Source organism: Pungitius pungitius, unplaced genomic scaffold (genome assembly GCF_949316345.1).
Source record: "Pungitius pungitius unplaced genomic scaffold, fPunPun2.1 scaffold_24, whole genome shotgun sequence".
NCBI lineage: Eukaryota > Metazoa > Chordata > Actinopteri > Perciformes > Gasterosteidae > Pungitius > Pungitius pungitius.
In genome coordinates, this window is record NW_026909886.1 from 1,025,547 (window position 1) to 1,038,995 (window position 13,449).

The window sequence follows — 13,449 nt, forward strand, 5'->3', positions numbered from 1 at the left end:
GGCTGGGACCCCTGGGCGGGTCTTCTCTAGTCCATCCAATTTTCGGCATGGGATGTCACAGCCTTCTTTGCATACCCTTATTTAACCCACACAAAGATGCCAACGGCAGGCGTGTCATAATTCATTGACGCATTATAAAGGATTAGGAAAAAGATAAAAAGCAGCTTACGGCCATACCTCTCTGGTTCCGCCCGATCTCGTCTGATCTCGGAAGCTAAGCAGAGCAGGGCCTGGTTAGTACCTGGATGGAAGACCGCCTGGGAATCCTAGGTGCCGTAAGCTTTTTCACTTCTCTCTCCGAAAGCCGCCGAGCGCCGCAGATTGTACACCTACAAATTACAAAAAGAATATCACATTGTTGAAGAGATGCATGTTTAGTGTTGTTTTAACGTTGGATATGAAAGGAAATTAGACAATATTATCCAAAATGATTCCGTTTCATGATTGCTAAATTAGTGTTGATCAACATTTACGATTGGCATACTATTGTTTGTAATTTAGCCGTTGAAATACAGGTGCTAACCCAACATGTTAGAATTGCCAGTGAAGAAAAGTAAAGTTACCTTCAGGCTTTAGGAACCTCTCTTGCCAATGCTAAGAACTGCTTCAATTTTAGAAAAAGAAACTTCTGATTATCTTTGACACGTTTTAAAGGATTAGGAAAAAGATGAAAAGCAGCTTACGGCCATACCTCTCTGGTTCCGCCCGATCTCGTCTGATCTCGGAAGCTAAGCAGAGCAGGGCCTGGTTAGTACCTGGATGGAAGACCGCCTGGGAATCCCAGGTGCCGTAAGCTTTTTCACTTCACTCTCTGAAAGCCGCCCAGCGCCGCAGATTGTACACCTACAAATTACAAAAAGAATATCACATTGTTGAAGAGATGCATGTTTAGTGTTGTTTTAACGTTGGATATGAAAGGAAATTAGACAATATTATCCAAAATGATTCCGTTTCATGATTGCTAAATTAGTGTTGATCAACATTTACGATTGGCATACTATTGTTTGTAATTTAGCCGTTGAAATACAGGTGCTAACCCAACATGTTAGAATTGCCAGTGAAGAAAAGTAAAGTTACCTTCAGGCTTTAGGAACCTCTCTTGCCAATGCTAAGAACTGCTTCAATTTTAGAAAAAGAAACTTCTGATTATCTTTGACACGTTTTAAAGGATTAGGAAAAAGATGAAAAGCAGCTTACGGCCATACCTCTCTGGTTCCGCCCGATCTCGTCTGATCTCGGAAGCTAAGCAGAGCAGGGCCTGGTTAGTACCTGGATGGAAGACCGCCTGGGAATCCCAGGTGCCGTAAGCTTTTTCACTTCTCTCTCTGAAAGCCGCCCAGCGCCGTAAATTGTACACCTGCACAATTGTAAAAAAAAATTCACATTGTAGAAGAGATGCAATAGGAAGAAGATGAAAGGTGGCTTACGTCCATACTATCGTCAGGCCATTTGAGGTGGCGGGGACTGCAATGGCCATTCACCGATTGGCTGGGACCCCTGGGCGGGTCTTCTCTAGTCCATCCAATTTTCGGCATGGGATGTCACAGCCTTCTTTGCATACCCTTATTTAACCCACACAAAGATGCCAACGGCAGGCGTGTCATAATTCATTGACGCATTATAAAGGATTAGGAAAAAGATAAAAAGCAGCTTACGGCCATACCTCTCTGGTTCCGCCCGATCTCGTCTGATCTCGGAAGCTAAGCAGAGCAGGGCCTGGTTAGTACCTGGATGGAAGACCGCCTGGGAATCCTAGGTGCCGTAAGCTTTTTCACTTCTCTCTCCGAAAGCCGCCGAGCGCCGCAGATTGTACACCTACAAATTACAAAAAGAATATCACATTGTTGAAGAGATGCATGTTTAGTGTTGTTTTAACGTTGGATATGAAAGGAAATTAGACAATATTATCCAAAATGATTCCGTTTCATGATTGCTAAATTAGTGTTGATCAACATTTACGATTGGCATACTATTGTTTGTAATTTAGCCGTTGAAATACAGGTGCTAACCCAACATGTTAGAATTGCCAGTGAAGAAAAGTAAAGTTACCTTCAGGCTTTAGGAACCTCTCTTGCCAATGCTAAGAACTGCTTCAATTTTAGAAAAAGAAACTTCTGATTATCTTTGACACGTTTTAAAGGATTAGGAAAAAGATGAAAAGCAGCTTACGGCCATACCTCTCTGGTTCCGCCCGATCTCGTCTGATCTCGGAAGCTAAGCAGAGCAGGGCCTGGTTAGTACCTGGATGGAAGACCGCCTGGGAATCCCAGGTGCCGTAAGCTTTTTCACTTCTCTCTCTGAAAGCCGCCCAGCGCCGTAAATTGTACACCTGCACAATTGTAAAAAAAAATTCACATTGTAGAAGAGATGCAATAGGAAGAAGATGAAAGGTGGCTTACGTCCATACTATCGTCAGGCCATTTGAGGTGGCGGGGACTGCAATGGCCATTCACCGATTGGCTGGGACCCCTGGGCGGGTCTTCTCTAGTCCATCCAATTTTCGGCATGGGATGTCACAGCCTTCTTTGCATACCCTTATTTAACCCACACAAAGATGCCAACGGCAGGCGTGTCATAATTCATTGACGCATTATAAAGGATTAGGAAAAAGATAAAAAGCAGCTTACGGCCATACCTCTCTGGTTCCGCCCGATCTCGTCTGATCTCGGAAGCTAAGCAGAGCAGGGCCTGGTTAGTACCTGGATGGAAGACCGCCTGGGAATCCCAGGTGCCGTAAGCTTTTTCACTTCTCTCTCTGAAAGCCGCCCAGCTCCGTAGATTGTACACCTACACAATTGTAAAAAAAAATGTCACATTGTAGAAGAGATGCAATAGGAAGAAGATGAAAGGTGGCTTACGTCCATACCATCGTCAGGCCATTTGAGGTGGCGGGGACTGCAATGGCCATTCACCGATTGGCTGGGACCCCTGGGCGGGTCTTCTCTAGTCCATCCAATTTTCGGCATGGGATGTCACAGCCTTCTTTGCATACCCTTATTTAACCCACACAAAGATGCCAACGGCAGGCGTGTCATAATTCATTGACGCATTATAAAGGATTAGGAAAAAGATAAAAAGCAGCTTACGGCCATACCTCTCTGGTTCCGCCCGATCTCGTCTGATCTCGGAAGCTAAGCAGTGCAGGGCCTGGTTAGTACCTGGATGGAAGACCGCCTGGGAATCCCAGGTGCCGTAAGCTTTTTCACTTCTCTCTCCGAAAGCCGCCCAGCGCCGCAGATTGTACACCTACACAATTGTAAAAAAAATGTCACATTGTAGAAGAGATGCAATAGGAAGAAGATCAAAGGTGGCTTACGTCCATACCATCGTCAGGCCATTTGAGGTGGCGGGGACTGCAATGGCCATTCACCGATTGGCTGGGACCCCTGGGCGGGTCTTCTCTAGTCCATCCAATTTTCGGCATGGGATGTCACAGCCTTCTTTGCATACCCTTATTTAACCCACACAAAGATGCCAACGGCAGGCGTGTCATAATTCATTGACGCATTATAAAGGATTAGGAAAAAGATAAAAAGCAGCTTACGGCCATACCTCTCTGGTTCCGCCCGATCTCGTCTGATCTCGGAAGCTAAGCAGTGCAGGGCCTGGTTAGTACCTGGATGGAAGACCGCCTGGGAATCCCAGGTGCCGTAAGCTTTTTCACTTCTCTCTCCGAAAGCCGCCGAGCGCCGCAGATTGTACACCTACAAATTACAAAAAGAATATCACATTGTTGAAGAGATGCATGTTTAGTGTTGTTTTAACGTTGGATATGAAAGGAAATTAGACAATATTATCCAAAATGATTCCGTTTCATGATTGCTAAATTAGTGTTGATCAACATTTACGATTGGCATACTATTGTTTGTAATTTAGCCGTTGAAATACAGGTGCTAACCCAACATGTTAGAATTGCCAGTGAAGAAAAGTAAAGTTACCTTCAGGCTTTAGGAACCTCTCTTGCCAATGCTAAGAACTGCTTCAATTTTAGAAAAAGAAACTTCTGATTATCTTTGACACGTTTTAAAGGATTAGGAAAAAGATGAAAAGCAGCTTACGGCCATACCTCTCTGGTTCCGCCCGATCTCGTCTGATCTCGGAAGCTAAGCAGAGCAGGGCCTGGTTAGTACCTGGATGGAAGACCGCCTGGGAATCCCAGGTGCCGTAAGCTTTTTCACTTCTCTCTCTGAAAGCCGCCCAGCTCCGTAGATTGTACACCTACACAATTGTAAAAAAAAATGTCACATTGTAGAAGAGATGCAATAGGAAGAAGATGAAAGGTGGCTTACGTCCATACCATCGTCAGGCCATTTGAGGTGGCGGGGACTGCAATGGCCATTCACCGATTGGCTGGGACCCCTGGGCGGGTCTTCTCTAGTCCATCCAATTTTCGGCATGGGATGTCACAGCCTTCTTTGCATACCCTTATTTAACCCACACAAAGATGCCAACGGCAGGCGTGTCATAATTCATTGACGCATTATAAAGGATTAGGAAAAAGATAAAAAGCAGCTTACGGCCATACCTCTCTGGTTCCGCCCGATCTCGTCTGATCTCGGAAGCTAAGCAGTGCAGGGCCTGGTTAGTACCTGGATGGAAGACCGCCTGGGAATCCCAGGTGCCGTAAGCTTTTTCACTTCTCTCTCCGAAAGCCGCCCAGCGCCGCAGATTGTACACCTACAAATTACAAAAAGAATATCACATTGTTGAAGAGATGCATGTTTAGTGTTGTTTTAACGTTGGATATGAAAGGAAATTAGACAATATTATCCAAAATGATTCCGTTTCATGATTGCTAAATTAGTGTTGATCAACATTTACGATTGGCATACTATTGTTTGTAATTTAGCCGTTGAAATACAGGTGCTAACCCAACATGTTAGAATTGCCAGTGAAGAAAAGTAAAGTTACCTTCAGGCTTTAGGAACCTCTCTTGCCAATGCTAAGAACTGCTTCAATTTTAGAAAAAGAAACTTCTGATTATCTTTGACACGTTTTAAAGGATTAGGAAAAAGATGAAAAGCAGCTTACGGCCATACCTCTCTGGTTCCGCCCGATCTCGTCTGATCTCGGAAGCTAAGCAGAGCAGGGCCTGGTTAGTACCTGGATGGAAGACCGCCTGGGAATCCCAGGTGCCGTAAGCTTTTTCACTTCTCTCTCTGAAAGCCGCCCAGCGCCGCAGATTGTACACCTACAAATTACAAAAAGAATATCACATTGTTGAAGAGATGCATGTTTAGTGTTGTTTTAACGTTGGATATGAAAGGAAATTAGACAATATTATCCAAAATGATTCCGTTTCATGATTGCTAAATCAGTGTTGATCAACATTTACGATTGGCATACTATTGTTTGTAATTTAGCCGTTGAAATACAGGTGCTAACCCAACATGTTAGAATTGCCAGTGAAGAAAAGTAAAGTTACCTTCAGGCTTTAGGAACCTCTCTTGCCAATGCTAAGAACTGCTTCAATTTTAGAAAAAGAAACTTCTGATTATCTTTGACACGTTTTAAAGGATTAGGAAAAAGATAAAAAGAAGCTTACGGCCATACCTCTCTGGTTCCGCCCGATCTCGTCTGATCTCGGAAGCTAAGCAGAGCAGGGCCTGGTTAGTACCTGGATGGAAGACCGCCTGGGAATTCCAGGTGCCGTAAGCTTTTTCACTTCTCTCTCCGAAAGCCGCCGAGCGCCGCAGATTGTACACCTACAAATTACAAAAAGAATATCACATTGTTGAAGAGATGCATGTTTAGTGTTGTTTTAACGTTGGATATGAAAGGAAATTAGACAATATTATCCAAAATGATTCCGTTTCATGATTGCTAAATCAGTGTTGATCAACATTTACGATTGGCATACTATTGTTTGTAATTTAGCCGTTGAAATACAGGTGCTAACCCAACATGTTAGAATTGCCAGTGAAGAAAAGTAAAGTTACCTTCAGGCTTTAGGAACCTCTCTTGCCAATGCTAAGAACTGCTTCAATTTTAGAAAAAGAAACTTCTGATTATCTTTGACACGTTTTAAAGGATTAGGAAAAAGATGAAAAGCAGCTTACGGCCATACCTCTCTGGTTTCGCCCGATCTCGTCTGATCTCGGAAGCTAAGCAGAGCAGGGCCTGGTTAGTACCTGGATGGAAGACCGCCTGGGAATCCCAGGTGCCGTAAGCTTTTTCACTTCTCTCTCTGAAAGCCGCCCAGCGCCGTAAATTGTACACCTGCACAATTGTAAAAAAAAATTCACATTGTAGAAGAGATGCAATAGGAAGAAGATGAAAGGTGGCTTACGTCCATACTATCGTCAGGCCATTTGAGGTGGCGGGGACTGCAATGGCCATTCACCGATTGGCTGGGACCCCTGGGCGGGTCTTCTCTAGTCCATCCAATTTTCGGCATGGGATGTCACAGCCTTCTTTGCATACCCTTATTTAACCCACACAAAGATGCCAACGGCAGGCGTGTCATAATTCATTGACGCATTATAAAGGATTAGGAAAAAGATAAAAAGCAGCTTACGGCCATACCTCTCTGGTTCCGCCCGATCTCGTCTGATCTCGGAAGCTAAGCAGAGCAGGGCCTGGTTAGTACCTGGATGGAAGACCGCCTGGGAATCCTAGGTGCCGTAAGCTTTTTCACTTCTCTCTCCGAAAGCCGCCGAGCGCCGCAGATTGTACACCTACAAATTACAAAAAGAATATAACATTGTTGAAGAGATGCATGTTTAGTGTTGTTTTAACGTTGGATATGAAAGGAAATTAGACAATATTATCCAAAATGATTCCGTTTCATGATTGCTAAATTAGTGTTGATCAACATTTACGATTGGCATACTATTGTTTGTAATTTAGCCGTTGAAATACAGGTGCTAACCCAACATGTTAGAATTGCCAGTGAAGAAAAGTAAAGTTACCTTCAGGCTTTAGGAACCTCTCTTGCCAATGCTAAGAACTGCTTCAATTTTAGAAAAAGAAACTTCTGATTATCTTTGACACGTTTTAAAGGATTAGGAAAAAGATGAAAAGCAGCTTACGGCCATACCTCTCTGGTTCCGCCCGATCTCGTCTGATCTCGGAAGCTAAGCAGAGCAGGGCCTGGTTAGTACCTGGATGGAAGACCGCCTGGGAATCCCAGGTGCCGTAAGCTTTTTCACTTCTCTCTCTGAAAGCCGCCCAGCTCCGTAGATTGTACACCTACACAATTGTAAAAAAAAATGTCACATTGTAGAAGAGATGCAATAGGAAGAAGATGAAAGGTGGCTTACGTCCATACCATCGTCAGGCCATTTGAGGTGGCGGGGACTGCAATGGCCATTCACCGATTGGCTGGGACCCCTGGGCGGGTCTTCTCTAGTCCATCCAATTTTCGGCATGGGATGTCACAGCCTTCTTTGCATACCCTTATTTAACCCACACAAAGATGCCAACGGCAGGCGTGTCATAATTCATTGACGCATTATAAAGGATTAGGAAAAAGATAAAAAGCAGCTTACGGCCATACCTCTCTGGTTCCGCCCGATCTCGTCTGATCTCGGAAGCTAAGCAGAGCAGGGCCTGGTTAGTACCTGGATGGAAGACCGCCTGGGAATCCCAGGTGCCTTAAGCTTTTTCACTTCTCTCTCCGAAAGCCGCCCAGCGCCGCAGATTGTACACCTACAAATTACAAAAAGAATATCACATTGTTGAAGAGATGCATGTTTAGTGTTGTTTTAACGTTGGATATGAAAGGAAATTAGACAATATTATCCAAAATGATTCCGTTTCATGATTGCTAAATTAGTGTTGATCAACATTTACGATTGGCATACTATTGTTTGTAATTTAGCCGTTGAAATACAGGTGCTAACCCAACATGTTAGAATTGCCAGTGAAGAAAAGTAAAGTTACCTTCAGGCTTTAGGAACCTCTCTTGCCAATGCTAAGAACTGCTTCAATTTTAGAAAAAGAAACTTCTGATTATCTTTGACACGTTTTAAAGGATTAGGAAAAAGATGAAAAGCAGCTTACGGCCATACCTCTCTGGTTCCGCCCGATCTCGTCTGATCTCGGAAGCTAAGCAGAGCAGGGCCTGGTTAGTACCTGGATGGAAGACCGCCTGGGAATCCCAGGTGCCGTAAGCTTTTTCACTTCTCTCTCTGAAAGCCGCCCAGCTCCGTAGATTGTACACCTACACAATTGTAAAAAAAAATGTCACATTGTAGAAGAGATGCAATAGGAAGAAGATGAAAGGTGGCTTACGTCCATACCATCGTCAGGCCATTTGAGGTGGCGGGGACTGCAATGGCCATTCACCGATTGGCTGGGACCCCTGGGCGGGTCTTCTCTAGTCCATCCAATTTTCGGCATGGGATGTCACAGCCTTCTTTGCATACCCTTATTTAACCCACACAAAGATGCCAACGGCAGGCGTGTCATAATTCATTGACGCATTATAAAGGATTAGGAAAAAGATAAAAAGCAGCTTACGGCCATACCTCTCTGGTTCCGCCCGATCTCGTCTGATCTCGGAAGCTAAGCAGAGCAGGGCCTGGTTAGTACCTGGATGGAAGACCGCCTGGGAATCCTAGGTGCCGTAAGCTTTTTCACTTCTCTCTCCGAAAGCCGCCGAGCGCCGCAGATTGTACACCTACAAATTACAAAAAGAATATCACATTGTTGAAGAGATGCATGTTTAGTGTTGTTTTAACGTTGGATATGAAAGGAAATTAGACAATATTATCCAAAATGATTCCGTTTCATGATTGCTAAATTAGTGTTGATCAACATTTACGATTGGCATACTATTGTTTGTAATTTAGCCGTTGAAATACAGGTGCTAACCCAACATGTTAGAATTGCCAGTGAAGAAAAGTAAAGTTACCTTCAGGCTTTAGGAACCTCTCTTGCCAATGCTAAGAACTGCTTCAATTTTAGAAAAAGAAACTTCTGATTATCTTTGACACGTTTTAAAGGATTAGGAAAAAGATGAAAAGCAGCTTACGGCCATACCTCTCTGGTTCCGCCCGATCTCGTCTGATCTTGGAAGCTAAGCAGAGCAGGGCCTGGTTATTACCTGGATGGAAGACCGCCTGGGAATCCCAGGTGCCGTAAGCTTTTTCACTTCTCTCTCTGAAAGCCGCCCAGCGCCGCAGATTGTACACCTACAAATTACAAAAAGAATATCACATTGTTGAAGAGATGCATGTTTAGTGTTGTTTTAACGTTGGATATGAAAGGAAATTAGACAATATTATCCAAAATGATTCCGTTTCATGATTGCTAAATTAGTGTTGATCAACATTTACGATTGGCATACTATTGTTTGTAATTTAGCCGTTGAAATACAGGTGCTAACCCAACATGTTAGAATTGCCAGTGAAGAAAAGTAAAGTTACCTTCAGGCTTTAGGAACCTCTCTTGCCAATGCTAAGAACTGCTTCAATTTTAGAAAAAGAAACTTCTGATTATCTTTGACACGTTTTAAAGGATTAGGAAAAAGATGAAAAGCAGCTTACGGCCATACCTCTCTGGTTCCGCCCGATCTCGTCTGATCTCGGAAGCTAAGCAGAGCAGGGCCTGGTTAGTACCTGGATGGAAGACCGCCTGGGAATCCCAGGTGCCGTAAGCTTTTTCACTTCTCTCTCTGAAAGCCGCCCAGCGCCGTAAATTGTACACCTGCACAATTGTAAAAAAAAATTCACATTGTAGAAGAGATGCAATAGGAAGAAGATGAAAGGTGGCTTACGTCCATACTATCGTCAGGCCATTTGAGGTGGCGGGGACTGCAATGGCCATTCACCGATTGGCTGGGACCCCTGGGCGGGTCTTCTCTAGTCCATCCAATTTTCGGCATGGGATGTCACAGCCTTCTTTGCATACCCTTATTTAACCCACACAAAGATGCCAACGGCAGGCGTGTCATAATTCATTGACGCATTATAAAGGATTAGGAAAAAGATAAAAAGCAGCTTACGGCCATACCTCTCTGGTTCCGCCCGATCTCGTCTGATCTCGGAAGCTAAGCAGAGCAGGGCCTGGTTAGTACCTGGATGGAAGACCGCCTGGGAATCCTAGGTGCCGTAAGCTTTTTCACTTCTCTCTCCGAAAGCCGCCGAGCGCCGCAGATTGTACACCTACAAATTACAAAAAGAATATCACATTGTTGAAGAGATGCATGTTTAGTGTTGTTTTAACGTTGGATATGAAAGGAAATTAGACAATATTATCCAAAATGATTCCGTTTCATGATTGCTAAATTAGTGTTGATCAACATTTACGATTGGCATACTATTGTTTGTAATTTAGCCGTTGAAATACAGGTGCTAACCCAACATGTTAGAATTGCCAGTGAAGAAAAGTAAAGTTACCTTCAGGCTTTAGGAACCTCTCTTGCCAATGCTAAGAACTGCTTCAATTTTAGAAAAAGAAACTTCTGATTATCTTTGACACGTTTTAAAGGATTAGGAAAAAGATGAAAAGCAGCTTACGGCCATACCTCTCTGGTTCCGCCCGATCTCGTCTGATCTCGGAAGCTAAGCAGAGCAGGGCCTGGTTAGTACCTGGATGGAAGACCGCCTGGGAATCCCAGGTGCCGTAAGCTTTTTCACTTCTCTCTCTGAAAGCCGCCCAGCGCCGTAAATTGTACACCTGCACAATTGTAAAAAAAAATTCACATTGTAGAAGAGATGCAATAGGAAGAAGATGAAAGGTGGCTTACGTCCATACTATCGTCAGGCCATTTGAGGTGGCGGGGACTGCAATGGCCATTCACCGATTGGCTGGGACCCCTGGGCGGGTCTTCTCTAGTCCATCCAATTTTCGGCATGGGATGTCACAGCCTTCTTTGCATACCCTTATTTAACCCACACAAAGATGCCAACGGCAGGCGTGTCATAATTCATTGACGCATTATAAAGGATTAGGAAAAAGATAAAAAGCAGCTTACGGCCATACCTCTCTGGTTCCGCCCGATCTCGTCTGATCTCGGAAGCTAAGCAGAGCAGGGCCTGGTTAGTACCTGGATGGAAGACCGCCTGGGAATCCCAGGTGCCGTAAGCTTTTTCACTTCTCTCTCTGAAAGCCGCCCAGCTCCGTAGATTGTACACCTACACAATTGTAAAAAAAAATGTCACATTGTAGAAGAGATGCAATAGGAAGAAGATGAAAGGTGGCTTACGTCCATACCATCGTCAGGCCATTTGAGGTGGCGGGGACTGCAATGGCCATTCACCGATTGGCTGGGACCCCTGGGCGGGTCTTCTCTAGTCCATCCAATTTTCGGCATGGGATGTCACAGCCTTCTTTGCATACCCTTATTTAACCCACACAAAGATGCCAACGGCAGGCGTGTCATAATTCATTGACGCATTATAAAGGATTAGGAAAAAGATAAAAAGCAGCTTACGGCCATACCTCTCTGGTTCCGCCCGATCTCGTCTGATCTCGGAAGCTAAGCAGAGCAGGGCCTGGTTAGTACCTGGATGGAAGACCGCCTGGGAATCCTAGGTGCCGTAAGCTTTTTCACTTCTCTCTCCGAAAGCCGCCGAGCGCCGCAGATTGTACACCTACAAATTACAAAAAGAATATCACATTGTTGAAGAGATGCATGTTTAGTGTTGTTTTAACGTTGGATATGAAAGGAAATTAGACAATATTATCCAAAATGATTCCGTTTCATGATTGCTAAATTAGTGTTGATCAACATTTACGATTGGCATACTATTGTTTGTAATTTAGCCGTTGAAATACAGGTGCTAACCCAACATGTTAGAATTGCCAGTGAAGAAAAGTAAAGTTACCTTCAGGCTTTAGGAACCTCTCTTGCCAATGCTAAGAACTGCTTCAATTTTAGAAAAAGAAACTTCTGATTATCTTTGACACGTTTTAAAGGATTAGGAAAAAGATGAAAAGCAGCTTACGGCCATACCTCTCTGGTTCCGCCCGATCTCGTCTGATCTCGGAAGCTAAGCAGAGCAGGGCCTGGTTAGTACCTGGATGGAAGACCGCCTGGGAATCCCAGGTGCCGTAAGCTTTTTCACTTCTCTCTCTGAAAGCCGCCCAGCGCCGTAAATTGTACACCTGCACAATTGTAAAAAAAAATTCACATTGTAGAAGAGATGCAATAGGAAGAAGATGAAAGGTGGCTTACGTCCATACTATCGTCAGGCCATTTGAGGTGGCGGGGACTGCAATGGCCATTCACCGATTGGCTGGGACCCCTGGGCGGGTCTTCTCTAGTCCATCCAATTTTCGGCATGGGATGTCACAGCCTTCTTTGCATACCCTTATTTAACCCACACAAAGATGCCAACGGCAGGCGTGTCATAATTCATTGACGCATTATAAAGGATTAGGAAAAAGATAAAAAGCAGCTTACGGCCATACCTCTCTGGTTCCGCCCGATCTCGTCTGATCTCGGAAGCTAAGCAGAGCAGGGCCTGGTTAGTACCTGGATGGAAGACCGCCTGGGAATCCCAGGTGCCGTAAGCTTTTTCACTTCTCTCTCTGAAAGCCGCCCAGCTCCGTAGATTGTACACCTACACAATTGTAAAAAAAAATGTCACATTGTAGAAGAGATGCAATAGGAAGAAGATGAAAGGTGGCTTACGTCCATACCATCGTCAGGCCATTTGAGGTGGCGGGGACTGCAATGGCCATTCACCGATTGGCTGGGACCCCTGGGCGGGTCTTCTCTAGTCCATCCAATTTTCGGCATGGGATGTCACAGCCTTCTTTGCATACCCTTATTTAACCCACACAAAGATGCCAACGGCAGGCGTGTCATAATTCATTGACGCATTATAAAGGATTAGGAAAAAGATAAAAAGCAGCTTACGGCCATACCTCTCTGGTTCCGCCCGATCTCGTCTGATCTCGGAAGCTAAGCAGTGCAGGGCCTGGTTAGTACCTGGATGGAAGACCGCCTGGGAATCCCAGGTGCCGTAAGCTTTTTCACTTCTCTCTCCGAAAGCCGCCCAGCGCCGCAGATTGTACACCTACACAATTGTAAAAAAAATGTCACATTGTAGAAGAGATGCAATAGGAAGAAGATCAAAGGTGGCTTACGTCCATACCATCGTCAGGCCATTTGAGGTGGCGGGGACTGCAATGGCCATTCACCGATTGGCTGGGACCCCTGGGCGGGTCTTCTCTAGTCCATCCAATTTTCGGCATGGGATGTCACAGCCTTCTTTGCATACCCTTATTTAACCCACACAAAGATGCCAACGGCAGGCGTGTCATAATTCATTGACGCATTATAAAGGATTAGGAAAAAGATAAAAAGCAGCTTACGGCCATACCTCTCTGGTTCCGCCCGATCTCGTCTGATCTCGGAAGCTAAGCAGTGCAGGGCCTGGTTAGTACCTGGATGGAAGACCGCCTGGGAATCCCAGGTGCCGTAAGCTTTTTCACTTCTCTCTCCGAAAGCCGCCGAGCGCCGCAGATTGTACACCTACAAATTACAAAAAGAAT

The 13,449-nt window shown here is 44.7% G+C and overlaps 28 non-coding genes across 28 annotated transcripts; all 28 read left to right on the top strand.

Moving 5' to 3' along the window:
* The first annotated feature begins 163 nt into the window (after window positions 1-163).
* On the top strand, window positions 164-282 carry LOC134118718 (5S ribosomal RNA). The gene has a single exon (XR_009950279.1). It is a non-coding gene; the product is annotated as a 5S ribosomal RNA (ribosomal RNA).
* A 395-nt stretch (window positions 283-677) lies between these two features.
* LOC134118203 (5S ribosomal RNA) lies at window positions 678-796 on the top strand. The gene has a single exon (XR_009949760.1). It is a non-coding gene; the product is annotated as a 5S ribosomal RNA (ribosomal RNA).
* Window positions 797-1,191: 395 nt separating this feature from the next.
* LOC134118204 (5S ribosomal RNA) lies at window positions 1,192-1,310 on the top strand. The gene has a single exon (XR_009949761.1). It is a non-coding gene; the product is annotated as a 5S ribosomal RNA (ribosomal RNA).
* A 339-nt stretch (window positions 1,311-1,649) lies between these two features.
* Window positions 1,650-1,768, top strand: LOC134118720 (5S ribosomal RNA). The gene has a single exon (XR_009950281.1). It is a non-coding gene; the product is annotated as a 5S ribosomal RNA (ribosomal RNA).
* Window positions 1,769-2,163: 395 nt separating this feature from the next.
* LOC134118205 (5S ribosomal RNA) lies at window positions 2,164-2,282 on the top strand. The gene has a single exon (XR_009949762.1). It is a non-coding gene; the product is annotated as a 5S ribosomal RNA (ribosomal RNA).
* Window positions 2,283-2,621: 339 nt separating this feature from the next.
* On the top strand, window positions 2,622-2,740 carry LOC134118206 (5S ribosomal RNA). Its single transcript, XR_009949763.1, has one exon. It is a non-coding gene; the product is annotated as a 5S ribosomal RNA (ribosomal RNA).
* A 340-nt stretch (window positions 2,741-3,080) lies between these two features.
* On the top strand, window positions 3,081-3,199 carry LOC134118659 (5S ribosomal RNA). The gene has a single exon (XR_009950219.1). It is a non-coding gene; the product is annotated as a 5S ribosomal RNA (ribosomal RNA).
* A 339-nt stretch (window positions 3,200-3,538) lies between these two features.
* Window positions 3,539-3,657, top strand: LOC134118660 (5S ribosomal RNA). Its single transcript, XR_009950220.1, has one exon. It is a non-coding gene; the product is annotated as a 5S ribosomal RNA (ribosomal RNA).
* Window positions 3,658-4,052: 395 nt separating this feature from the next.
* LOC134118207 (5S ribosomal RNA) lies at window positions 4,053-4,171 on the top strand. Its single transcript, XR_009949764.1, has one exon. It is a non-coding gene; the product is annotated as a 5S ribosomal RNA (ribosomal RNA).
* Window positions 4,172-4,511: 340 nt separating this feature from the next.
* Window positions 4,512-4,630, top strand: LOC134118661 (5S ribosomal RNA). The gene has a single exon (XR_009950221.1). It is a non-coding gene; the product is annotated as a 5S ribosomal RNA (ribosomal RNA).
* A 395-nt stretch (window positions 4,631-5,025) lies between these two features.
* LOC134118208 (5S ribosomal RNA) lies at window positions 5,026-5,144 on the top strand. Its single transcript, XR_009949765.1, has one exon. It is a non-coding gene; the product is annotated as a 5S ribosomal RNA (ribosomal RNA).
* Window positions 5,145-5,539: 395 nt separating this feature from the next.
* On the top strand, window positions 5,540-5,658 carry LOC134118240 (5S ribosomal RNA). Its single transcript, XR_009949797.1, has one exon. It is a non-coding gene; the product is annotated as a 5S ribosomal RNA (ribosomal RNA).
* A 395-nt stretch (window positions 5,659-6,053) lies between these two features.
* Window positions 6,054-6,172, top strand: LOC134118682 (5S ribosomal RNA). The gene has a single exon (XR_009950243.1). It is a non-coding gene; the product is annotated as a 5S ribosomal RNA (ribosomal RNA).
* A 339-nt stretch (window positions 6,173-6,511) lies between these two features.
* LOC134118721 (5S ribosomal RNA) lies at window positions 6,512-6,630 on the top strand. The gene has a single exon (XR_009950282.1). It is a non-coding gene; the product is annotated as a 5S ribosomal RNA (ribosomal RNA).
* Window positions 6,631-7,025: 395 nt separating this feature from the next.
* On the top strand, window positions 7,026-7,144 carry LOC134118209 (5S ribosomal RNA). The gene has a single exon (XR_009949766.1). It is a non-coding gene; the product is annotated as a 5S ribosomal RNA (ribosomal RNA).
* A 340-nt stretch (window positions 7,145-7,484) lies between these two features.
* On the top strand, window positions 7,485-7,603 carry LOC134119103 (5S ribosomal RNA). Its single transcript, XR_009950665.1, has one exon. It is a non-coding gene; the product is annotated as a 5S ribosomal RNA (ribosomal RNA).
* Window positions 7,604-7,998: 395 nt separating this feature from the next.
* LOC134118210 (5S ribosomal RNA) lies at window positions 7,999-8,117 on the top strand. Its single transcript, XR_009949767.1, has one exon. It is a non-coding gene; the product is annotated as a 5S ribosomal RNA (ribosomal RNA).
* A 340-nt stretch (window positions 8,118-8,457) lies between these two features.
* Window positions 8,458-8,576, top strand: LOC134118722 (5S ribosomal RNA). The gene has a single exon (XR_009950283.1). It is a non-coding gene; the product is annotated as a 5S ribosomal RNA (ribosomal RNA).
* A 395-nt stretch (window positions 8,577-8,971) lies between these two features.
* LOC134119142 (5S ribosomal RNA) lies at window positions 8,972-9,090 on the top strand. The gene has a single exon (XR_009950704.1). It is a non-coding gene; the product is annotated as a 5S ribosomal RNA (ribosomal RNA).
* A 395-nt stretch (window positions 9,091-9,485) lies between these two features.
* Window positions 9,486-9,604, top strand: LOC134118211 (5S ribosomal RNA). The gene has a single exon (XR_009949768.1). It is a non-coding gene; the product is annotated as a 5S ribosomal RNA (ribosomal RNA).
* Window positions 9,605-9,943: 339 nt separating this feature from the next.
* LOC134118723 (5S ribosomal RNA) lies at window positions 9,944-10,062 on the top strand. Its single transcript, XR_009950284.1, has one exon. It is a non-coding gene; the product is annotated as a 5S ribosomal RNA (ribosomal RNA).
* A 395-nt stretch (window positions 10,063-10,457) lies between these two features.
* Window positions 10,458-10,576, top strand: LOC134118213 (5S ribosomal RNA). Its single transcript, XR_009949770.1, has one exon. It is a non-coding gene; the product is annotated as a 5S ribosomal RNA (ribosomal RNA).
* A 339-nt stretch (window positions 10,577-10,915) lies between these two features.
* On the top strand, window positions 10,916-11,034 carry LOC134118214 (5S ribosomal RNA). Its single transcript, XR_009949771.1, has one exon. It is a non-coding gene; the product is annotated as a 5S ribosomal RNA (ribosomal RNA).
* Window positions 11,035-11,374: 340 nt separating this feature from the next.
* On the top strand, window positions 11,375-11,493 carry LOC134118724 (5S ribosomal RNA). The gene has a single exon (XR_009950285.1). It is a non-coding gene; the product is annotated as a 5S ribosomal RNA (ribosomal RNA).
* Window positions 11,494-11,888: 395 nt separating this feature from the next.
* On the top strand, window positions 11,889-12,007 carry LOC134118215 (5S ribosomal RNA). The gene has a single exon (XR_009949772.1). It is a non-coding gene; the product is annotated as a 5S ribosomal RNA (ribosomal RNA).
* A 339-nt stretch (window positions 12,008-12,346) lies between these two features.
* On the top strand, window positions 12,347-12,465 carry LOC134118216 (5S ribosomal RNA). Its single transcript, XR_009949773.1, has one exon. It is a non-coding gene; the product is annotated as a 5S ribosomal RNA (ribosomal RNA).
* Window positions 12,466-12,805: 340 nt separating this feature from the next.
* LOC134118662 (5S ribosomal RNA) lies at window positions 12,806-12,924 on the top strand. The gene has a single exon (XR_009950222.1). It is a non-coding gene; the product is annotated as a 5S ribosomal RNA (ribosomal RNA).
* A 339-nt stretch (window positions 12,925-13,263) lies between these two features.
* Window positions 13,264-13,382, top strand: LOC134118663 (5S ribosomal RNA). The gene has a single exon (XR_009950223.1). It is a non-coding gene; the product is annotated as a 5S ribosomal RNA (ribosomal RNA).
* The last annotated feature ends 67 nt before the right edge of the window (window positions 13,383-13,449 follow it).